This window comes from Tamandua tetradactyla, chromosome 2 (assembly GCF_023851605.1).
Source record: "Tamandua tetradactyla isolate mTamTet1 chromosome 2, mTamTet1.pri, whole genome shotgun sequence".
NCBI classification, from domain to species: Eukaryota; Metazoa; Chordata; class Mammalia; order Pilosa; family Myrmecophagidae; genus Tamandua; species Tamandua tetradactyla.
Window position 1 is genome coordinate 209,671,664 of NC_135328.1, and position 16,900 is coordinate 209,688,563.

At 44.6% G+C, this 16,900-nt stretch overlaps 1 long non-coding RNA gene across 2 annotated transcripts in view; it reads right to left on the reverse strand.

Moving 5' to 3' along the window:
- The window catches only part of LOC143674858 (uncharacterized), a 63,362-nt gene that overhangs the window by 46,009 nt on the left and 453 nt on the right, over window positions 1-16,900 (reverse strand). The gene's annotated exons all lie outside the window — the stretch shown is intronic.

Genomic DNA, 16,900 nt, shown 5'->3' on the forward strand with positions numbered 1-16,900 from the left:
CTAAGCAAAGACGAGGGCCCCTGTGGTCTTGAAGCAGATAGAAAATGGTAGTTGGAAACACAAACCTGAAGTCTCAAGGATCTGTGGTCTAATCCTGGCTTCCCCTACTTGTTACTTAACGTTGGATAAGTTTCCTCATCGATATAGTTGTTCCTACCTTGAGGATTAACTGAAGTTCTATGTGAAAAGCACTAGCACGGTGCCTAACACATAGTAAATGCTCAATAAATGGTGGCTATTCTTTATAATTAACCCTTGAAGACAAAAAAAAAATGTTTGGGGATCTTAAAGGAAAGGTATGGGCTCACTGTGTAAATTATCCTAGGGCTTATACATGTGTACACATGCAGCACATATCTGCAGTTGCCTGGATCATCTTTTTTGTCGCCATGAGAACCTCTGAGGCTTTTGCTTCTCGAAAGCAAAAAGTAGCAAAGAGCTGCTGCCACAAATCAAGTCAGAATTATCTTGGTTATTTACATTCCTTTTTTGACAGCTTTATTCTTTGGTTTCCCAGTTGAACTCGGCCTTTGGTACAAAAGGCATTCTTCCACCTGGATTTAGAGGCATACTTGATTGATTCCCAACGTGGAAGTATCGGTTGAGAGTTGACAACGTAAGTCTGCTCACTATGGTGGGCAAGAGTGGGAGTCCCAGCCCTAAAGCTGTGTGCTGAGTATCAGTCAGCTCTTTATACCCTTGGGGTTTGTTTGTTTGTTTGTTTGTTTTTACTTCTTATTGTGGTTTTATATATACAAACACGCCTCAATTTTTTCTCAACCATTTCTAAGTGTATAATTCAGTAGTACTAATTACCTTCACATGGTAATGCTACCATTACCAACATCCATTACCCAACTTTTTCAACCCCTTAATGAGAAACTCTGCATTCATTGAGCAATAACCATCCTCTTCCCCTTTCTCCTAAACCCTGGTAACCTGTAATCTATCTATCTACATGGTTTTGCTTTTCCTAGGTGTTTCATGGAAGCATGATATACAATTTGTCTTTTTGTCTGGCTTAGTTCACTTAACCTAATGTCTTCCAGATTCATCCATGTAGTAGCATGTGTCAACTTCATTCCTTTTTACAGCTGAATAATATTCCATGGTGTCTGTATACCACATTTGATTTAGCTGTTCATCTGTTGAAGGACACTTGGGTTACTACCGCATTTTGGCTATTGTGAATAATGCTTCTGTGAATGTTGGACCACTGAGCTTTTGTGCCAAGGACTGTTACATTCTTTTCATGAAGCACATACTGAATAATCATCGTGTCCCAGGCTCGGGTTTTGTGGGTCAGCAGCTCCCACTCTATCTGCACACTTGTGTTTTACAGACTATTGGATGAAACTTTTCCTTTGCTTACAATATGTGGTCTGCTGCTGTCTATTCTCTCTGAGCATGGTCTAAGGAAGGACATTGGGTGGCAAAGGGATTAAAACCATGTCCCAGAAAACTCTTCCAAGATGGTAGCATTCGAGGTAGAATAATTGTTCTGGATTCTGCTATGACTGTCTAGTGGAAGGGCTGGACTTGTTCCTTGTGGGTTTGTTGAGCTGAACAAGGTCCAATGTGTAGAATAGCTTTTAGGGAAGAGGTTTCAGGGTCATCGAGAAGAGGAGTTTTATAACAAATGCATTTAATGGGTAGGACTGGGATGCCAGAGAAGTACTGAGTTCTGCAGCATCAAAGGAATTCAAACTTTACCTGGGTCAGTCTATGGGATGTGAAGGAGGTGATATTAGGTGGATAGGATACCAAAGTTGTAGGGGTCCTGGGGAAGGAGGCAAATGTGGGTATGTGGGGAGGACTCTACTGTCCAGCCTTTAAGGCAGGTCATTCCCCTAGAGCTCCATGACAGTATCTTGACTGACGGGCACTTCGGACTCAGACACAGGTCTGTCCACACCAGAGGCCACACTTCTAGCCACCAGTGAGACATGAAGGAGCTCAGAACTTAAAGGTGGCAACGTGCTCAGCCCCAGATCAGGGGCCCGGGATCAGAGAAGGGGAGAATTATTGATTTGGGGAGAAACCAAAATGATGAGGAAAATGCATCTTGAAGAAGAACTGTAGCTCGCCCAAGGTGTTGCAGTAGTTGTGGTTACTACCTCTCCGTGCAAGCCCAGCATGGCACTTCCCAGCCGGGGTTTTTGTTTTTGTGCATGCTAAAGGGCCAGGGGCCTGTCTACAGAGGGATCTAAATTACAGATAGCCAGGCATGAGGCAGCTCCAGTGTGCCTTTTCTCTTCTCTGAGTCATTGCAGCTCTTCTCCAGCTGGCCCTGTACAAAGCAGGAATCATTGGCTTGTTGTAGGAGACCAAGGTCACTTCAGCTTGCATATGTCACAACCCTGAGCTGGCTCCTCGGATATCTCCCAGACCAGGATTTTGACTGAGCTCAGCCCAGGGAAAGGTCCTGGGGTGATGTGGGTTTGGGGCACCCTTGGGTCCAGGCAGGACAGGAGGCACACCACCTTGTAATCCTGCAGTGGTAGTGACATACGTGCCTGGGGCTTAGCCTTGCTGCTCTGTGCCTTTTTACCTCTCCCAACCCAGGAAGTAGGAGCATCCCTAACTAAGGTCTGCTTTCTGCTTTGAATGGCCATTACTACCGACTCCTCCCAACAATAGAACTGATAAAGCAGCCCAGCAGTCTAGCGGAAGCTTTGAAGGTAATAAGTTCACCATTCCTGGAAGTCTTCAAGCAAAACTGATCACTTGCTTGAGAGGGTATGATAAAACTGATTTATATGTCAGATAAGAGTTGGAGCCAAGGAACTCCTACATGCCCTTTCAACTCTGGAGATGTGGTTCTTTGTGACCACTCAGGCTTTGAACAAGGATAGACCTGGGTTCAAAACATAGCACTGTCACTTTGAGCTGGAACAAGTCCTCCCACTTCTCTGAGCTTCCATGTTATCAGTAAAATGGCAATGATGATGCCACCCTCACAGGTTTGGAATTTAGCTGGAATCGGCCAAGAATTGTTCATTTGTAGATTGGGTATAATTCCCTAGAAGGCCACCTGGGGGCACCATGTGAAAGGCTTTGAGTCTCCTGAGGAAAACAGGATGGGCGAGAGGAGAAAAATGCCCATTTCTTCTTTTCCTCTCTCTTCTCTGCCTGCGTGCCTGCCCTTTCTGCCTTAGCCCCCAGCTATTGGAAGACCAGAATCCACACAGGGCCGGGCTCTGGGCCCAGGCCCTGTCAGCATGCACAAAATTGAGCTAATGTCTTCAGTAAATGCCTAAGAGCCTGGCAGAGTGAGCTCCCACTGGGGAGCCTGGCTGTCTGCCCACCTGATGCAGAGAAAGGAAGGCTGGAGGCTGGGCCTTACAAAGCAGAGTCCTGGGAGGAGGAGGCAGCTCCTACCCAGGTGCCAGGGCACCTGGGCTGCCACCCATTGGCAAGGCCAGGAAAGCCCAAGACACCTAGGGATCCCTCTCAGCATGCATTCTTTAAGCATCTGCTGACCCCTGCCACACTGCAACACAGATGCCTCAGAGAGGAACTCCCCGGAGGGTCTCACAGCCTAGTCACAAGCCAAGGAGATGTCACATTGGACTAAAGAAAGATGGCTAAACCTGAGTTTCTAAGGACAAAAAAAACAGTTCAGTATCATATTAAAAAGATATGAGAGGAAGTGCAGTCAGTAAAATGGTCTGCAATCAACACAGTGAGCCTGGGACTGGACAATTATTCTGGAAGCTAGAGAGCTAGGAAGTTTGTTTTCTTGCCCTGGCTTCACCATGCTACACTGAAACAGGGCAGATGAAGATGAGCCTTTCTGGGGTATGCCAGATGGATGGGGTCTAGGACTCACCTCTCTTAAGTGAAGCTCGGGCAATAATGTGGGGTGTAAGCAAGTTCCCACAGGCCTCAGAAAGACTGAAAGACTTTCCCCATGTCCCAGGAAGTGTGCAGAGGGCTGTGGGAGGGGCAGCATGCCCAGAGGGGTCAGGGGTCAGGGGTTGAGGACACTGCAGAGTGATCTGTGCAGATTTGATGACCAGCGGTCCCGTGAGGACCAGAGACGTATCAGAGGTAGCAGAGAAAGAAGCCCACGCCCAGATCCACGCGGGAAGAAGAGAACACCTTTGACAGAGGCCAACAGGGAAGAGAAGTGACAGAGGTATGGAGGAGGGCGTGCCTGGAGCAGGAGGCCCACGGAGGCTCCAAGAACTGATGCCCGAGAAGTGGGTGCCCCTCCCTAGTCATACTTCCCTGGGTAACCCTACCCACCCTCACCACCACCACCACTAACCAAACTTAACATGAGTCCCAGGGCTTGGGGAAGAGAGGGTGAAAAGAAACAATCTTGAAGAGACTGAGTTTTTAATATAGAGAGAACGTGAAATCGCTTCTCTCTATATTAAAAATTACTGGGAAATTACTGGGATGAAAATGTCTGTGTCAGAGAGAACAGAAGCTCAGAGACAGCTTAAATTGAGTCAGAGGAAATGAAGTTCTATTTCTTAAAACATCTGAATCTTTTGACTGTAAAAACTTGTATTCATTCCAAGTAGGAGAAAGTTAAAGTGTTTGGAAACCCCAAGAACCAAGGAGAGTGGGATTGTGGCAAGTCCGGGAAAGGGAACAGGCAGCGTAAAGGCAGAGGCCTGAGTGTGACTGACCCTTCTTGAGAAGTGCACTGGATGGGAATAGAGGATAGATTGGAGAAAGGTAAAATGAGAGGCAGGGTCCTAAATGGGGGTGAGACCAAAGCAGTGGCAACAAGGACTGGTGTTGTTAACCCATCCTTGGAACACTTGAGCATAGATTAAGTGTAGGCTGCACACAGCATGCTCCTGAACCCTTAGTACTACTGTGCACATTTCCTCAGAACAAGGATATCCACTTATGTAACCACCTTAGGTTCAGGTGTCCACCTTAGGACAAAATCCAGAAGAGTCTAGGAAGAAAATCTCTCAGTTTGGGTGGCCAGTTGGATCTGGGGGTGGAAAAGATGTCTCGCCAGCACTCATTACTGCTTTTGGCAAATGTATAATACCTACCAGGTGCCAGGCACTGCCCCTGCCCTCTGGAGTTTACATACTAGCATGGTGGGGAGGGGGACAGACAAATGTGTGAAGAACTAAGCAGAATTATTCTTGATGGTGATAAATACCATGAAGAAAATAAAAATGGGCTGTGACAAAGTGTGATGGGTTAGGCTCACCAGAGAGAACTTTCTGAGAAGGGGACATTTCAGTCCAGCCCCAGACTTAGAAAGAAGCCAGTCATGGGAATATTGGGAGGGAAGGGTGTTCCAACAGCAAGGACAAAGGCCCTGAGACAGGTATGAACGTGGTAGGTCCAAGAAAGTAGAAAGACCAGGGTGGTGACAGTAGGTGAGTGAGGGGAGAGTGGGCAGGTGGCCTTATAGGCCCTGGCAAGGGGGTGTGTGGTAGTTAGGTTCAGGTGTCAACTTGGCCAGGTGAAGGTTCCTCGTTCTGTTGCTGTGGACATGAGCCAATGGCATGTGAAGCTCATCTGTCACTGATTACATCTGTAGTCAGGTAGGAGGCTGCCTGCTGCAATGTATGATGTTTGATTTAATTGGCTGGATGCTTAAATAAGAGAGCCTAATGTAGCACAGCCCTAGCAGCTCAGCATACCTCATCTCAACACTCGCAGCTCAGCCCAGGCCTTTGGAAATGCAGAAAGGAATCATCCTGGGGAAAGTTGTTGGAACCCAGAGGCCTGGAGAGAAGGCCAGTAAAGATTGCCCTGTGCTTTTGCTGTGTGAGAAAGAACCTCAGTTGAAAGCTAGCTGTCTTTCCTCTGAAGAACTATATGTTTTCAACTTAATAAATCCCTTTTTTTAAAAGCCAATCCATCTCTGATGTGTTGCATTCTGGCAGCCTTGGCTGACTAAAACAGGGTGGTCTAGGTGCAATGGGAAGCCAGTCAAGGGGTTGGGTTTTTTTTTTTTTTTTTTACTTTTTATTTTGAAATACTTTCAAACTTCCAGAATAGTTACCAAAATAATACAAACCCTATAGAGAAGTATAAATATAAATCTATTTCCCCAGATACCCATTTCCACCAATTTTAACATTTTACCACATTTACTGTATCATTCTATCTATCCATCTATCTGTCTATCTAGTTATTAATCCATTCTAGGAACACTTGAGTGTAGGTTGAGTGTAGGCTGCCCACATCATGCTTCTTGAACCTTTAATATACTATGTACATTTCCTTGAAACAAGGATATTAACTTATATAACCACCTTAGGTATAGTTATCAAGTTCAAGAAATTTAACATCAATATAAAGTTTATAGTCTATATTCCAATTTTTTTCATATGTCCCAATTATGTCCTTTTGAGCCTTTTCTCCTCCAGTATTAGACCCTGTCCAGGATCATGTATTACAGTTAATTGTCACTATCTTTTTAGTTGCTCATTCTTTTTCTTTTAATTGTGGGAACTTATTTAGAATATAAATTTTCCCATCTCAACCCTGCCCAAGCACAGCATTCAATAGGATTAATCACATTCAGTACCCTCATCCCCTTCCATTACTAAAACTTTCCCATCACCCCAAACAGAATCCCTATACCCATTATACATTAACTCCTCATTCCCCTCTGCCCCCACCCCTGGCAACCTCAGCTCTCATTTCTGTCTTTATGAGCTTATATATTCTCCAGTATTTTTTTAGAGTTACCATGGGGCTTAAATTTAACATCCTAAAATTATAAATCCTCGTTTGCTTAAATACCATCTTTACTTCATGTTATACATAAACTATGTTTCTATTCCCCTCCCCCATCCCCCACCTTTAGGTAGTTCTTGTCACAAATTACATGTTTTACATAATGAGTCCAAACCACTGATTTCTCATTCCATTTTACGTATTTAGCTTTTAGACCCCATAGGAAGTAAAAAATGGAGTTACAAACCAAAAATACAATAGTGCTGGCATTTATATTTATCCCCGTCTTTACCTTTATGGGAGATTCTTGTTCCTTTTTTTAATCCTTGTTTCTTAATGCAGCTTCAATCTGTTGTCTTGTGCCCTTTCCTTTCAACCTGCAGAACTCTTTAGCATCTTATATAGAGCTGGTCTAATCGTTCTAAACTCCCTCAGCTTTTATTATCGGGGGATATCTTAATCGCTCCCTCATTTTTGAAAGACAGTTTTGCCAGATGTAGAATTTTTGAGTGGTAATGATTTGCTTTCAATGCCTTAATATGTCATTGCAATATCTTCTTGCCTTTGTGACTTCCAATGAGAAGTCGGCATTTAATTTTATTGAGGTTCCCTGTATGTGACGTGTTGCTTCTTTCTTGCAGCTCTCAGATTTCTCTCTTAATCTTGGGCATACAACAGTTTGATTATAATGTGTTGCATTGTGGGTCTGTTTAGGTTTGTCTGGTTTGGGGTTCATTAAGCATCTTTTGTGTATATGTTTTGGTTTGCTAAAGCTGCTGGAACACAATATACCAGAAATAGGTTGGCTGTTACATTGTGGGGCTATTAGTTTACAGATTTACAGTTCTAAACCATGAGAATGTCCACATTAAGGCATCAAGAGGAAGATACCGTCTCTGAGGAAAGGCTACTGGTATCTGGGGTCCCTCTAGCACATGGAAAGGCACATGGCTGGCATCTCCTGATCCTTCACTCCTGAGTTTCATTGCTTTCAGCTTCTGATTCCAGTTGCTTTCTCAGTGAGCTTCTGTAGGCCCTCCCTTTTCATCTCCAGGACATTTTTCTCTATGTTTTCTCTCTCCAGTATGTGGGGGTGTTTTCTCTCTGCGCTCTCTCTGCTTTTCTGTCCTTTATCCTCTCATAAAGGGCTCCAGTAAAGGATTAAAACCCACCTTGAATGAGCTGGGTCACATCTCAATTGAACCAAAAGGTCCCACCACCAACAGGTCTGTACCCACAAGAATGGATGAAAAGAATATGGCTGGGCAGTGCGACAGTGGCTCAGTGGCAGAGTTCTTGCCTGCCATGCCAGAGACCCAGGTTTAATTCCTGGTGCCTGCCCATGCAAAGAAAATTAAAAAAGAATATAGCTTTTTCTGGAGTACATAACAGCTCTAAAACAGCACAGTATATTTGTGTCTTCTGTTAAATCAGGAGATTTTTTTCAGCCATTATTTATTTGAATATCCTCTCTGCTCCTTTCTCTCTTCTCCTTCTGGGATTCCCACATGGTTTGCTGGATGGTGTCCCACAGGTTCCTCAGGCTCTGTTCACTTTTCTTCATTCTCTCTTCTTTTTGTTCCTCAGATGGATGATTACAATTGTCTTATCTTCAAGTTTACTGATTCTTTCTTCTGCCAGCTCCAATCCGCTGTTGAACCCCTCAAGGTTCAAGGGAATTTTTAATTTCTGTTCTTGTGGTCTTAAGCTCTGTTTAGTTCCTTTTCATAATCTCCATCTCTTTCTTGATCTCTTTGTGTTCGTCTCTTACTTTCCTATTTTTCTTTAGTTCTTTGAACATATTTAGGACCTTTCTTAAAAAGGCTTTGTCTGGTATGTCCCAGAGTCAATCCTTCTCATTGAGGGTTTCTGATGCTTTAACTTTCTCTTTTGCCTGTGACATCACTTCCTGTTTCTTTGTATGTTTTATGATCTCTTGTTCAAATCTGGAAATTTTTATATTTAATGTGTTATCACTGGAATTTAGACTTTGAGGCATATGTCCCTAACAAAGCTTATATCTGGCTAGTGTTATGGCATAGTTTTCCTTGAATGCCAAAAAATAAAAAAGGAATAAAAGAAAACACCTTTCCCAGTCTTTGCCAATTGACCTGCACTGATACCCTCATTCAGAGTTTATCTATACAATGAGTTTAGAGAATATCTCTAGCCCTAAGAGTAGGGGGCTCCCTAATGCTTTCTGCACATGTGTCTTTTCTTGGTTACTTGCATGTGGCCCTAGGAATTCCTCCATTTACATAGATCTGAATGTCCTATCTTCCCTAGGAAAGAGTTACCTCATTGTCCTGGGCATTGACTTGAATAGCTACAGCCCAATCAGGGGTTTTCAGCAGCAGAATAACAGATGAACAATGCTGAACTTTGAAAAGTCCCTAGGCTACTGTTTCTGGCTAGAGATGAGTAGAGACCCCAGCTGGCCTTCCCTTGTGCTGCCCCTTGGTGAACAAAAGAGCCTTGATCTCAGCCCAGGGTAGGGCTCTGAACAGCCTGAGATTTCCCCCAAGGAGAGGCTGGAGGAGCCAATCTAGGGGACTGGGCCTGGCCGTAAGATTCCTTAGCTCACTTGACACCATGCAGCATTTCTCTATATCTACCCCTGTTGGAGTCCATCTCCTGGCTCTGAGTTTGTCATCCCCCAGGTGGCATCCAGGCCTCCACTGCTTTCTGACCACCTGTATCTGGGGGAACTTATCCAGTCACACCCATTGCTTCAGAGTTATTCATTTGGTGCTGCTGATGCCTATCTCTGTCCAGGCCACTCGCCTGCATTTTGTACCCCAATCGATATTCAGCTGTCTACTGTGAGTCTGTCTACCTCTCACTCCCCCAAAGGCTCCTCATCAGACTCCCTAGCCTGATTTTCCTCCTGTAATTTTCCTCCCAGGTAGGAAAGCCCCTGTCTTCTCAGTCACTTGGGAAGTCACCTGGCTTCTTCTTTTCTGGGTTCCTTTGACTTTCAGCTTCTGGCTGCTCCCTCTGATTCCCTCTCTCTCCATGTCCTTCCCTGTAAAGCTTCAGTAATAGCTTTAAGACCTATTCTGATCCAGTTGGGCCACACTTTAATTGAAATAACCTCATTTTTATGAATCTTTTTAGATTCTATTTACAAGGGTTCACACCCAAAGGAATGGATTAAAATTTAAGAATCACAGTACACCCTCTGGACCCCAAAAAGACATATTCTTTCTAGATGCAAAATACATTCATTCCATCACAACATCTCCAAAGCCTTAAGTCATTTCAGTAAAAATGCTAAGGACAAAGTCTCACCAAAATCGATTAGGGGTATGGTCTGTCCTGGAGCACAATTCCCCTGTATATGGACCTGTGAAACCTAGATAACATGTTATCCACTTCCAATATATAATGGAGGTACAGGCATAGGAGAAGCATTCCCATTCTGGAAGGGAAAAATTGGAAGGAAAACAGGAGTCAAAAGTCCCAAACAATTCTGAAACCCAGCAGGGCAAACTCCATTAGATTTCAAGGTCTAAGAGTCATCTATGGATCAATGTTTTCTCCTCTGGGCTTGATGGAGCAGTAGCACCATGCTTTTCAAGCTCTCCACAAATGCCAGGACACAGTCCCCAACCTCTCTGAACATTAGGGTGGCAGCCAGGCGCTCTGCAAATGAGAGGGCATAGGCCCCAACACCTCTAAGCATTGGGGTGGCAGCACTCTCTCTGAACAATGGTTCATGGCCTGCTCCCTCTACACACAAGGGTAGATGGCCTACCTCCTCTGAGCATAGGGATGAACCTGCCCTGTCCACACACATGGATGGGCCCTCTCTCTTGCCCCAAGGAGATCTCTTCAGTCAAGATCTTTGTGTCCATAGTTCTTCCCTTGAAGTCATTCTACCTTTAACCCATCCCTTCTCTGTCCCTTTCAGTCCATGCTGGCAGTGGTTCCACTTATACAAATTTAAAAACAAACAAAAAATATGTTGGCTTTGCATGCAGTTCACAGGGGTCCAAACCATCATACAATAGAACCTTCCACAGATCCTTCCTACATAATTGCATTTCCAATCCGGACTTCCACTGAAATGGCAGAGTAGATCCATGTTCAGTTAAACCTTCAGTTGGAGCACTATTTTCAGGGACTTAATTTCTGGAAGCTCAGGGAAGTCCTAATAGAGCCACTTCTAGTCCCGGTCACAGAGCATACTGTCCGGATAGGCTCAAAATTTTCCAAATAGTCTATTTCTGGGTAGATGTGTGTGTATGTGTGTGTATATGTGTGTGTGCATGCTTAAGAGTTCAGTTGTCAGATTTTCCCTTTCCTCTCTCACTTCACTATAAGATTCAAAAGGAAGCCAGGCTGCACCTTTCACACTTAGCTTGGAAATTTCATCAGCTAAATATTGAAGTTCATTGCTTTCAAGTTCAGCCTTCCATCCAACTTCACAACTCAATTTCAACAAATTCTCTGCCACTGTATATAATAAGGACTGTGTTTCTTCCGATTTCCAATGACATATTCATCATTTTCTTCCAAGTCCTCAGCAAAAGTACCTTTAATGTCCATATTCCACCAGCATTCTGTTTATGATGAATTATGTATCCTCTAAGATGATACAAGCTATCTCTACAGTTCTCACTCATTTTTGAATCATCACAATTCTTCCAGCCTCTACCCATTACCCAATTTCAACATTGTTATTTGCAGTAGCAACACTCTACTTTCCAGTACCAAAAACTGTTTTAGTTTCTTGGTTGCCAAAGCAAATGCCATGCAATGGGTTGGCTTAAACAATGGGAATTTATTGGCTCACAGTTTTGAGGCTAAGAGATGTCCTAAATCGAGGTATCATCAAGGCAATGCTTTTTCCTAGAAGTCTGTGGCATTGTGGGGCACGCTTCTGGTGATCCTTGGCTTTTCTGTCACCTGGCATGCACATGGTGGACTCTCCTGACTTCTCCATTCTCCTCCAAGTTCTATTGACTTTCAGCTTTTGGCTGATCCTTCTGAGGCTTTCTCTCTCTCCCTGTGGCTTTCCCTATAAAGCCTTCAATAATAGGATTAAGAGCTGTCCTGATTCATTTGGGCCACACCTTAACTGAAGTAACCTCATCAAAAGTACCTATTTACAATAGGTTCACACCCACAGGAATGGATTAAGCTTAAGAACATGTTTTCCTAGGGTACATAGCTCCAAGCCACCCCACATAAGAAATCTATTACAGTTTAGTTTCTGTTGATTCTAACTTCATTTTAAGAGCCTACACATACACAGCTCCTGTACCCTTCCAACCTTCCCTTTTATGTTGTTCTTGTCACAAATTACTTCTTTATGCACCGTGCTCCCAGTAACAAAGATTTATGCTTGTTTTTTATGCATTTTAATTTTAACCCTTACAAGAAATAAAAGACAATATTACTAATGAAATAATACTGGCTTTTATATTTACTCATGTTTTTTTACTTACATTGGAGATCGTTATTGCTATATTCAGCACTGAGATACTTCTAGGGTACTTTCCTTTCAATGTGGAGGATTCCCTTTAGTGTTTCCTACAATGCTAAAGGTCTAAGGTAATGAACTCCCTCAGTTTCTGCTGTCTGAAAATGTCGCTTCTGAAGGACAACTTTCCAGGTGTGTTATCCTCAGGTAACAGGTTTTTTTTCTCTCAGCACTTTAGATACGTCCTCCCACTACCATCTGCCTTGTGGCTTCTATTGAGAAATGGGATGTTAATCCTATTAAGCATCACTTGACATGTCGCTTCTCTTGCTGTTTTTAAGAGTCTTTGTCCTTGGCATTGGACAGTTTGATCATGTTTCTCAGTGTAGATCAATTTGGGTTCATCCTGCTTGGTATTTTTGAACATCTTGGATTTGTATGTTAATATCTTTCATCAGTTTTGGGAACTTTTCTGCCATTATTTTTTCAAATATTTTTTTCTGGCCCTTTCTCTCTCTCCTTCTCTGGGACTCCTATAATGCATATGTTGGTATACTTGATGTTTGTCTTACAGGTTTCTCGGGCTCTGTTCATTTTCTTTCATTCTTTTTTCTTTTTGCCCTTCAAACTGAACAATTCCAACAGTTTTGTCTTTGAGCAGACTCTTCCTTTGTTCTGCCTCCTCCAATCTGCTCTTGAATCCCTCTGATGAATTTTTCACTTCATTTATTGTACACTTGAGTTCCAGAATTTCCATATGGTTCTCCTATATAATTTTAATCTCATTATTATTGAAATTCTCACTCTAGTTCTTCGTCCACATTTTCCTTTAGTTCATGAAACCTAGTTATGATCATTTTAAGATCTTTAATAATTTCAGAGACTGCACTTCCTCTAGAATATTTTCCATCATTTTTTTTTCCTACGAATGGGCCATAATTTCCTGTTCTCTGGTATATTTTTAATATGTTTTGGAGACCTTGCCAACATGAGTATTAATGTGGTGACTCTGGAAATCTAAGTTCTCTCACTATTCAGTCTGCAAAATAAAGAACAAGTGGGGGGGAGAAAGAAATAGGGGAGGGGGAGGAAATTAAAGAGAAAAAATACTAACATACAAAACAATCACAGAAAAAGAAAGAAAAGGAAAAAAATAATGAAGTTCATTGCCTCTCCTCCAAGCCTCTTATCGTGTGCCAGTGAGAAGCCAGAAGCTGCTGCTCTCAGAGGACAAAATCTAGGCCAGTGTCCCTGCTCGTCCCTCAGGGGTCTACAAGACCCAGAAATATAACACAGAGAAAGAAAGAAAGAAGGAAAGAAAGAAAAAAACAATCAACCAAGGAACAAAGAAGAGGTTCACTGGCTCTATAGGACACTGTAGATGCTGCTTCTGAGAGAAACTGAGGCTACAGTCTGTGCTGGGCCCTCAGGGATCAGCCAAACTAAGCAACACAAGAGAGGGAAAGAAGAAACCCAAACAATGAAGAAGTGCACCGGGTCTTTAATTCTGCAAATATGTGGGTGTGAGGCCAGGAGCCCTGCAAGAAGGCTGGAACCAAGGCCAGAGTCTACATTGTACCTTCTAGGGTCTGCCAGATCTGGAGAGTTCCAGATAGAAGGAAAAAAACAGCCAATGCAGATACACAAGCTCTTTACTACCAGATGGGTCCCAGTGGGTGCCCAGAGGGCCGAAGCTGAGGCCAGCTGCCATGCTCATCCCTCAAGGATCCCCCAAGCCAGCCCTGACCCTCCACTTCCACTTTGAGGGGAGGCGGTTTCCTCTGCCAGCTACTCCCGGGATCCAGTCTCGTGGCTGCACCACTGCCCAAGGCCTGAGCAAGGGCGCTGGACACTGGTTTGTGCTTTCAATTACAGAAGCTCCACTCTCGACAGCCCCTGGCTTCCTCCAGCCCTCCCCTAGTTGGTCTAAATGTCCATCCTGGTTCCAGGGCTACATCTAGTCAATTCCAGTCCCTTTTTCCAGCCCTTTCATTTTTCTAGTAGAGGGAGTAATTTGTAAAACTTCCTACTGCCTTTTGCAGCTGCACTCCTCCAAAGCCCCTACCTTCACGGTGGGGAGACAGACAACACATTTTAAAAAATAATAATTTCAGATTCAAGAACAGGATGCTGTGAAAGAAAGAGTTGGGAGCTCAGCAAGTCCTTGAGGGGTGTGTGAGGATGGCGGATATGCTCTCTGTGTAGGTGACATTCCCCCTGAGACCTGAGGTGGTGGGGGCGGCCATTTATGTGGGGTGCTGGGAGGTGAGGGTGGAGGATGCAGAGAGTGGCAGCTGGTAGGAGCTGCAATGTAAAAGGTTAAATGGGAACAGAGAAGGCCCAAGGTTGCTGTAGTGCTGCAGGCAAGTGGAAGAGGGGTGGCATGGGAAAGCAAGGGGCAGTCAGGGTAGACCTGGCAAGGCCTTGAAGGCCAGCCCTGGAGTTTGCATTTTATTCTGAATGCAGTGAGAGCCTTTGGAGGTGTGATGCTACCAGACATGGCAAAGAAGAGCACCCTGATGGCTGTGTGGTATTCCAGAGGGGAAGCAGGGAAGGCCATCAGGAAACAACTACAGAAATCCAGGCAAGAGATGGTGGTGGCAGTGGACAGGGGTGAACACAACCACGACCTCTGTGTGTCCTACCCCTGGGGCCTCAGGTGGGGCTATCCACACTTCACCCCGGCTCAGGACTGTGTGCCTGTCTGCTGGGATTGTGTCCCTGCCTTGATGTATCCCTTCCCCCAAGGCCTAGCTGGGGCCTTGACCAGAAGGGGGCTCAACGATTACTTGGGAAGACCAAATCTTGAAGAAATGAGTGGATTCATTAGAGGGCTCTTTGCTAGAAGAACTCATAGGAAGCTGGCCCAGTGGCTTCACCTGAGCTCCAAGAGGAGAAACTACTTGCTTGGAGGGACATGCAATTTAGTGGTCAAGGGGCCCAGGAGAGTAGAACTCACTAAACCAAATGGCACACAAGCAGCCTTCGGGAAGGCAATTTTGACCAAGTTACTCCCAGACCCTAACCGCTGACCGACTTCCTGTCCCCAGCAGCAGTGTTTCTCATGAACTCCAACTTCAGAATTACTCAATGGTCTGGTTAAATGCTAAGCTCCACTAACCCCAGAACCCATGTTTTTTAACAAGCTCCCCAGGGGAAGCTGACACTCACTCAGTGTGTCCTCTTTGCACTCCCTGGGGGCAGTAAAGAACTGCTCCCCTAATCCTGACCTTCTGGCTGCCAGCTCATCAGACCACCACCCTCCCTCTCTGTGCCTAGAGGACGTCATGTCTTCCCTGGTCTTCAGGTGAACTGTCAAGCTCATTCCCCAAGTCGCTTCCTTTCCCTCACATCCCTACTCAGTCTCCACTCACCAAACTAGGACAAGGGCTGGGCACCCAGTCTGGAAACCCAAGCCTGCCAACCAAGGCACTCCTGGTCCATGGAGAGAGCCCCAAATAGCTGGTGTTTTCATTTGCTAAGGCTAGGGGAATGCACTACACCTGAGATAGATTGGCTTCTATAAAGGGGATTTATTTAGTTACAAATTTATTAATTTTGGAAGGCACACGGCAACGTCTGCTGGGCTTCTCTTCTAGCTTCTGTGTTCAAGCAGCTTCCTCCCGGGCAGTTCCTTTCTGTATCTCTAAATGTCTGGGTCTAAGCCTGTCTGAGCTCTGAGCTCTGAGCTCTAAGCTCTGAGCTGCATTCTGCTGTGCTGTGCTGAGCTCTGCTGGACTGTACTGGGTTGTTTCTCTTTCTTCTGAGCTCTCCTTTTAAGCCTGAGTCATTGCAGAAGGCACTCCCCATAGCCGGCCGCAGATGTAATCAGCCATAGATGAATTTCACATGCTGATGATTTAACTCCACAGCAACAGAACAACTAGGCACCATTACCTGGCCAAGGTGACACCTGAACTTAACTATCACAACTGGGAATAACCCCAACTCTGCACAGATGGGGAAGGAACTGCAGGAAGGGGCGCTGTATGTCCTGGGAGTATGGGCAAATATGGGCAGTATCCTGTAGGAATAGTTAGTCCTCTTGTATTTCTGTCCAGCTGCCATGTAATAAGTTGAGGGCAAGCGCCTTGTCTTACTCATCCTGTCCCCTTGCCACCTGCTTGGGCATAATGGGCCTCAGTGAAAAGTCGTGATTTGTAGTAATTTGGCCACTTTCACCCTCACTAGAAACAGCCACTGAGGTGGCTGAGGGCAAAGTTTTAAAAACATAAAATCCAATCGCCCAGAACAGATATGTGCTTTAGGGTAAGGGAACTCTGGGTTCTGAGTCTAGTTTCCCCACTGACTAGCTCTGTAACCTCATTCTAGGTATGTTAAAGAAAAGAGGGGATAAAAACACTTCCTATGCAGGTTTGTTCATAGTTACATGAGGTAACCTCGGGAAAGCCCCCACTGCCTGGCACTTAGCAGGCTCTGAATGAAGGATCGGTCTTGCCATAGATTCGTCCTCACCAGTGACTTGCCCCACTGACGGCATTGTAAGAAGACCCAGGTATAAGTAAGCATAACGGACAGTGCTGGGTAAAGATACTCGTGCATCCTGTCCTAATAAGGGGCATTTACTGAGCAGCCCCGGGCTGGGTAACAGCATAGGAGAGTGGAGAAAGCTCACGGTCTCCTTGCAGAAATAACTCAGGAGGGCAGGGACTTTTTGTTATTGTTCGCCCTTGTATTCTCAGCACCTAGGACAGGACAGGCACATAGTAGATGTTCGATAATTATTTGTTGAGTGAATGGAATGAGTAAATCAATCAAATGAGTGACCGGAAAGTAAAA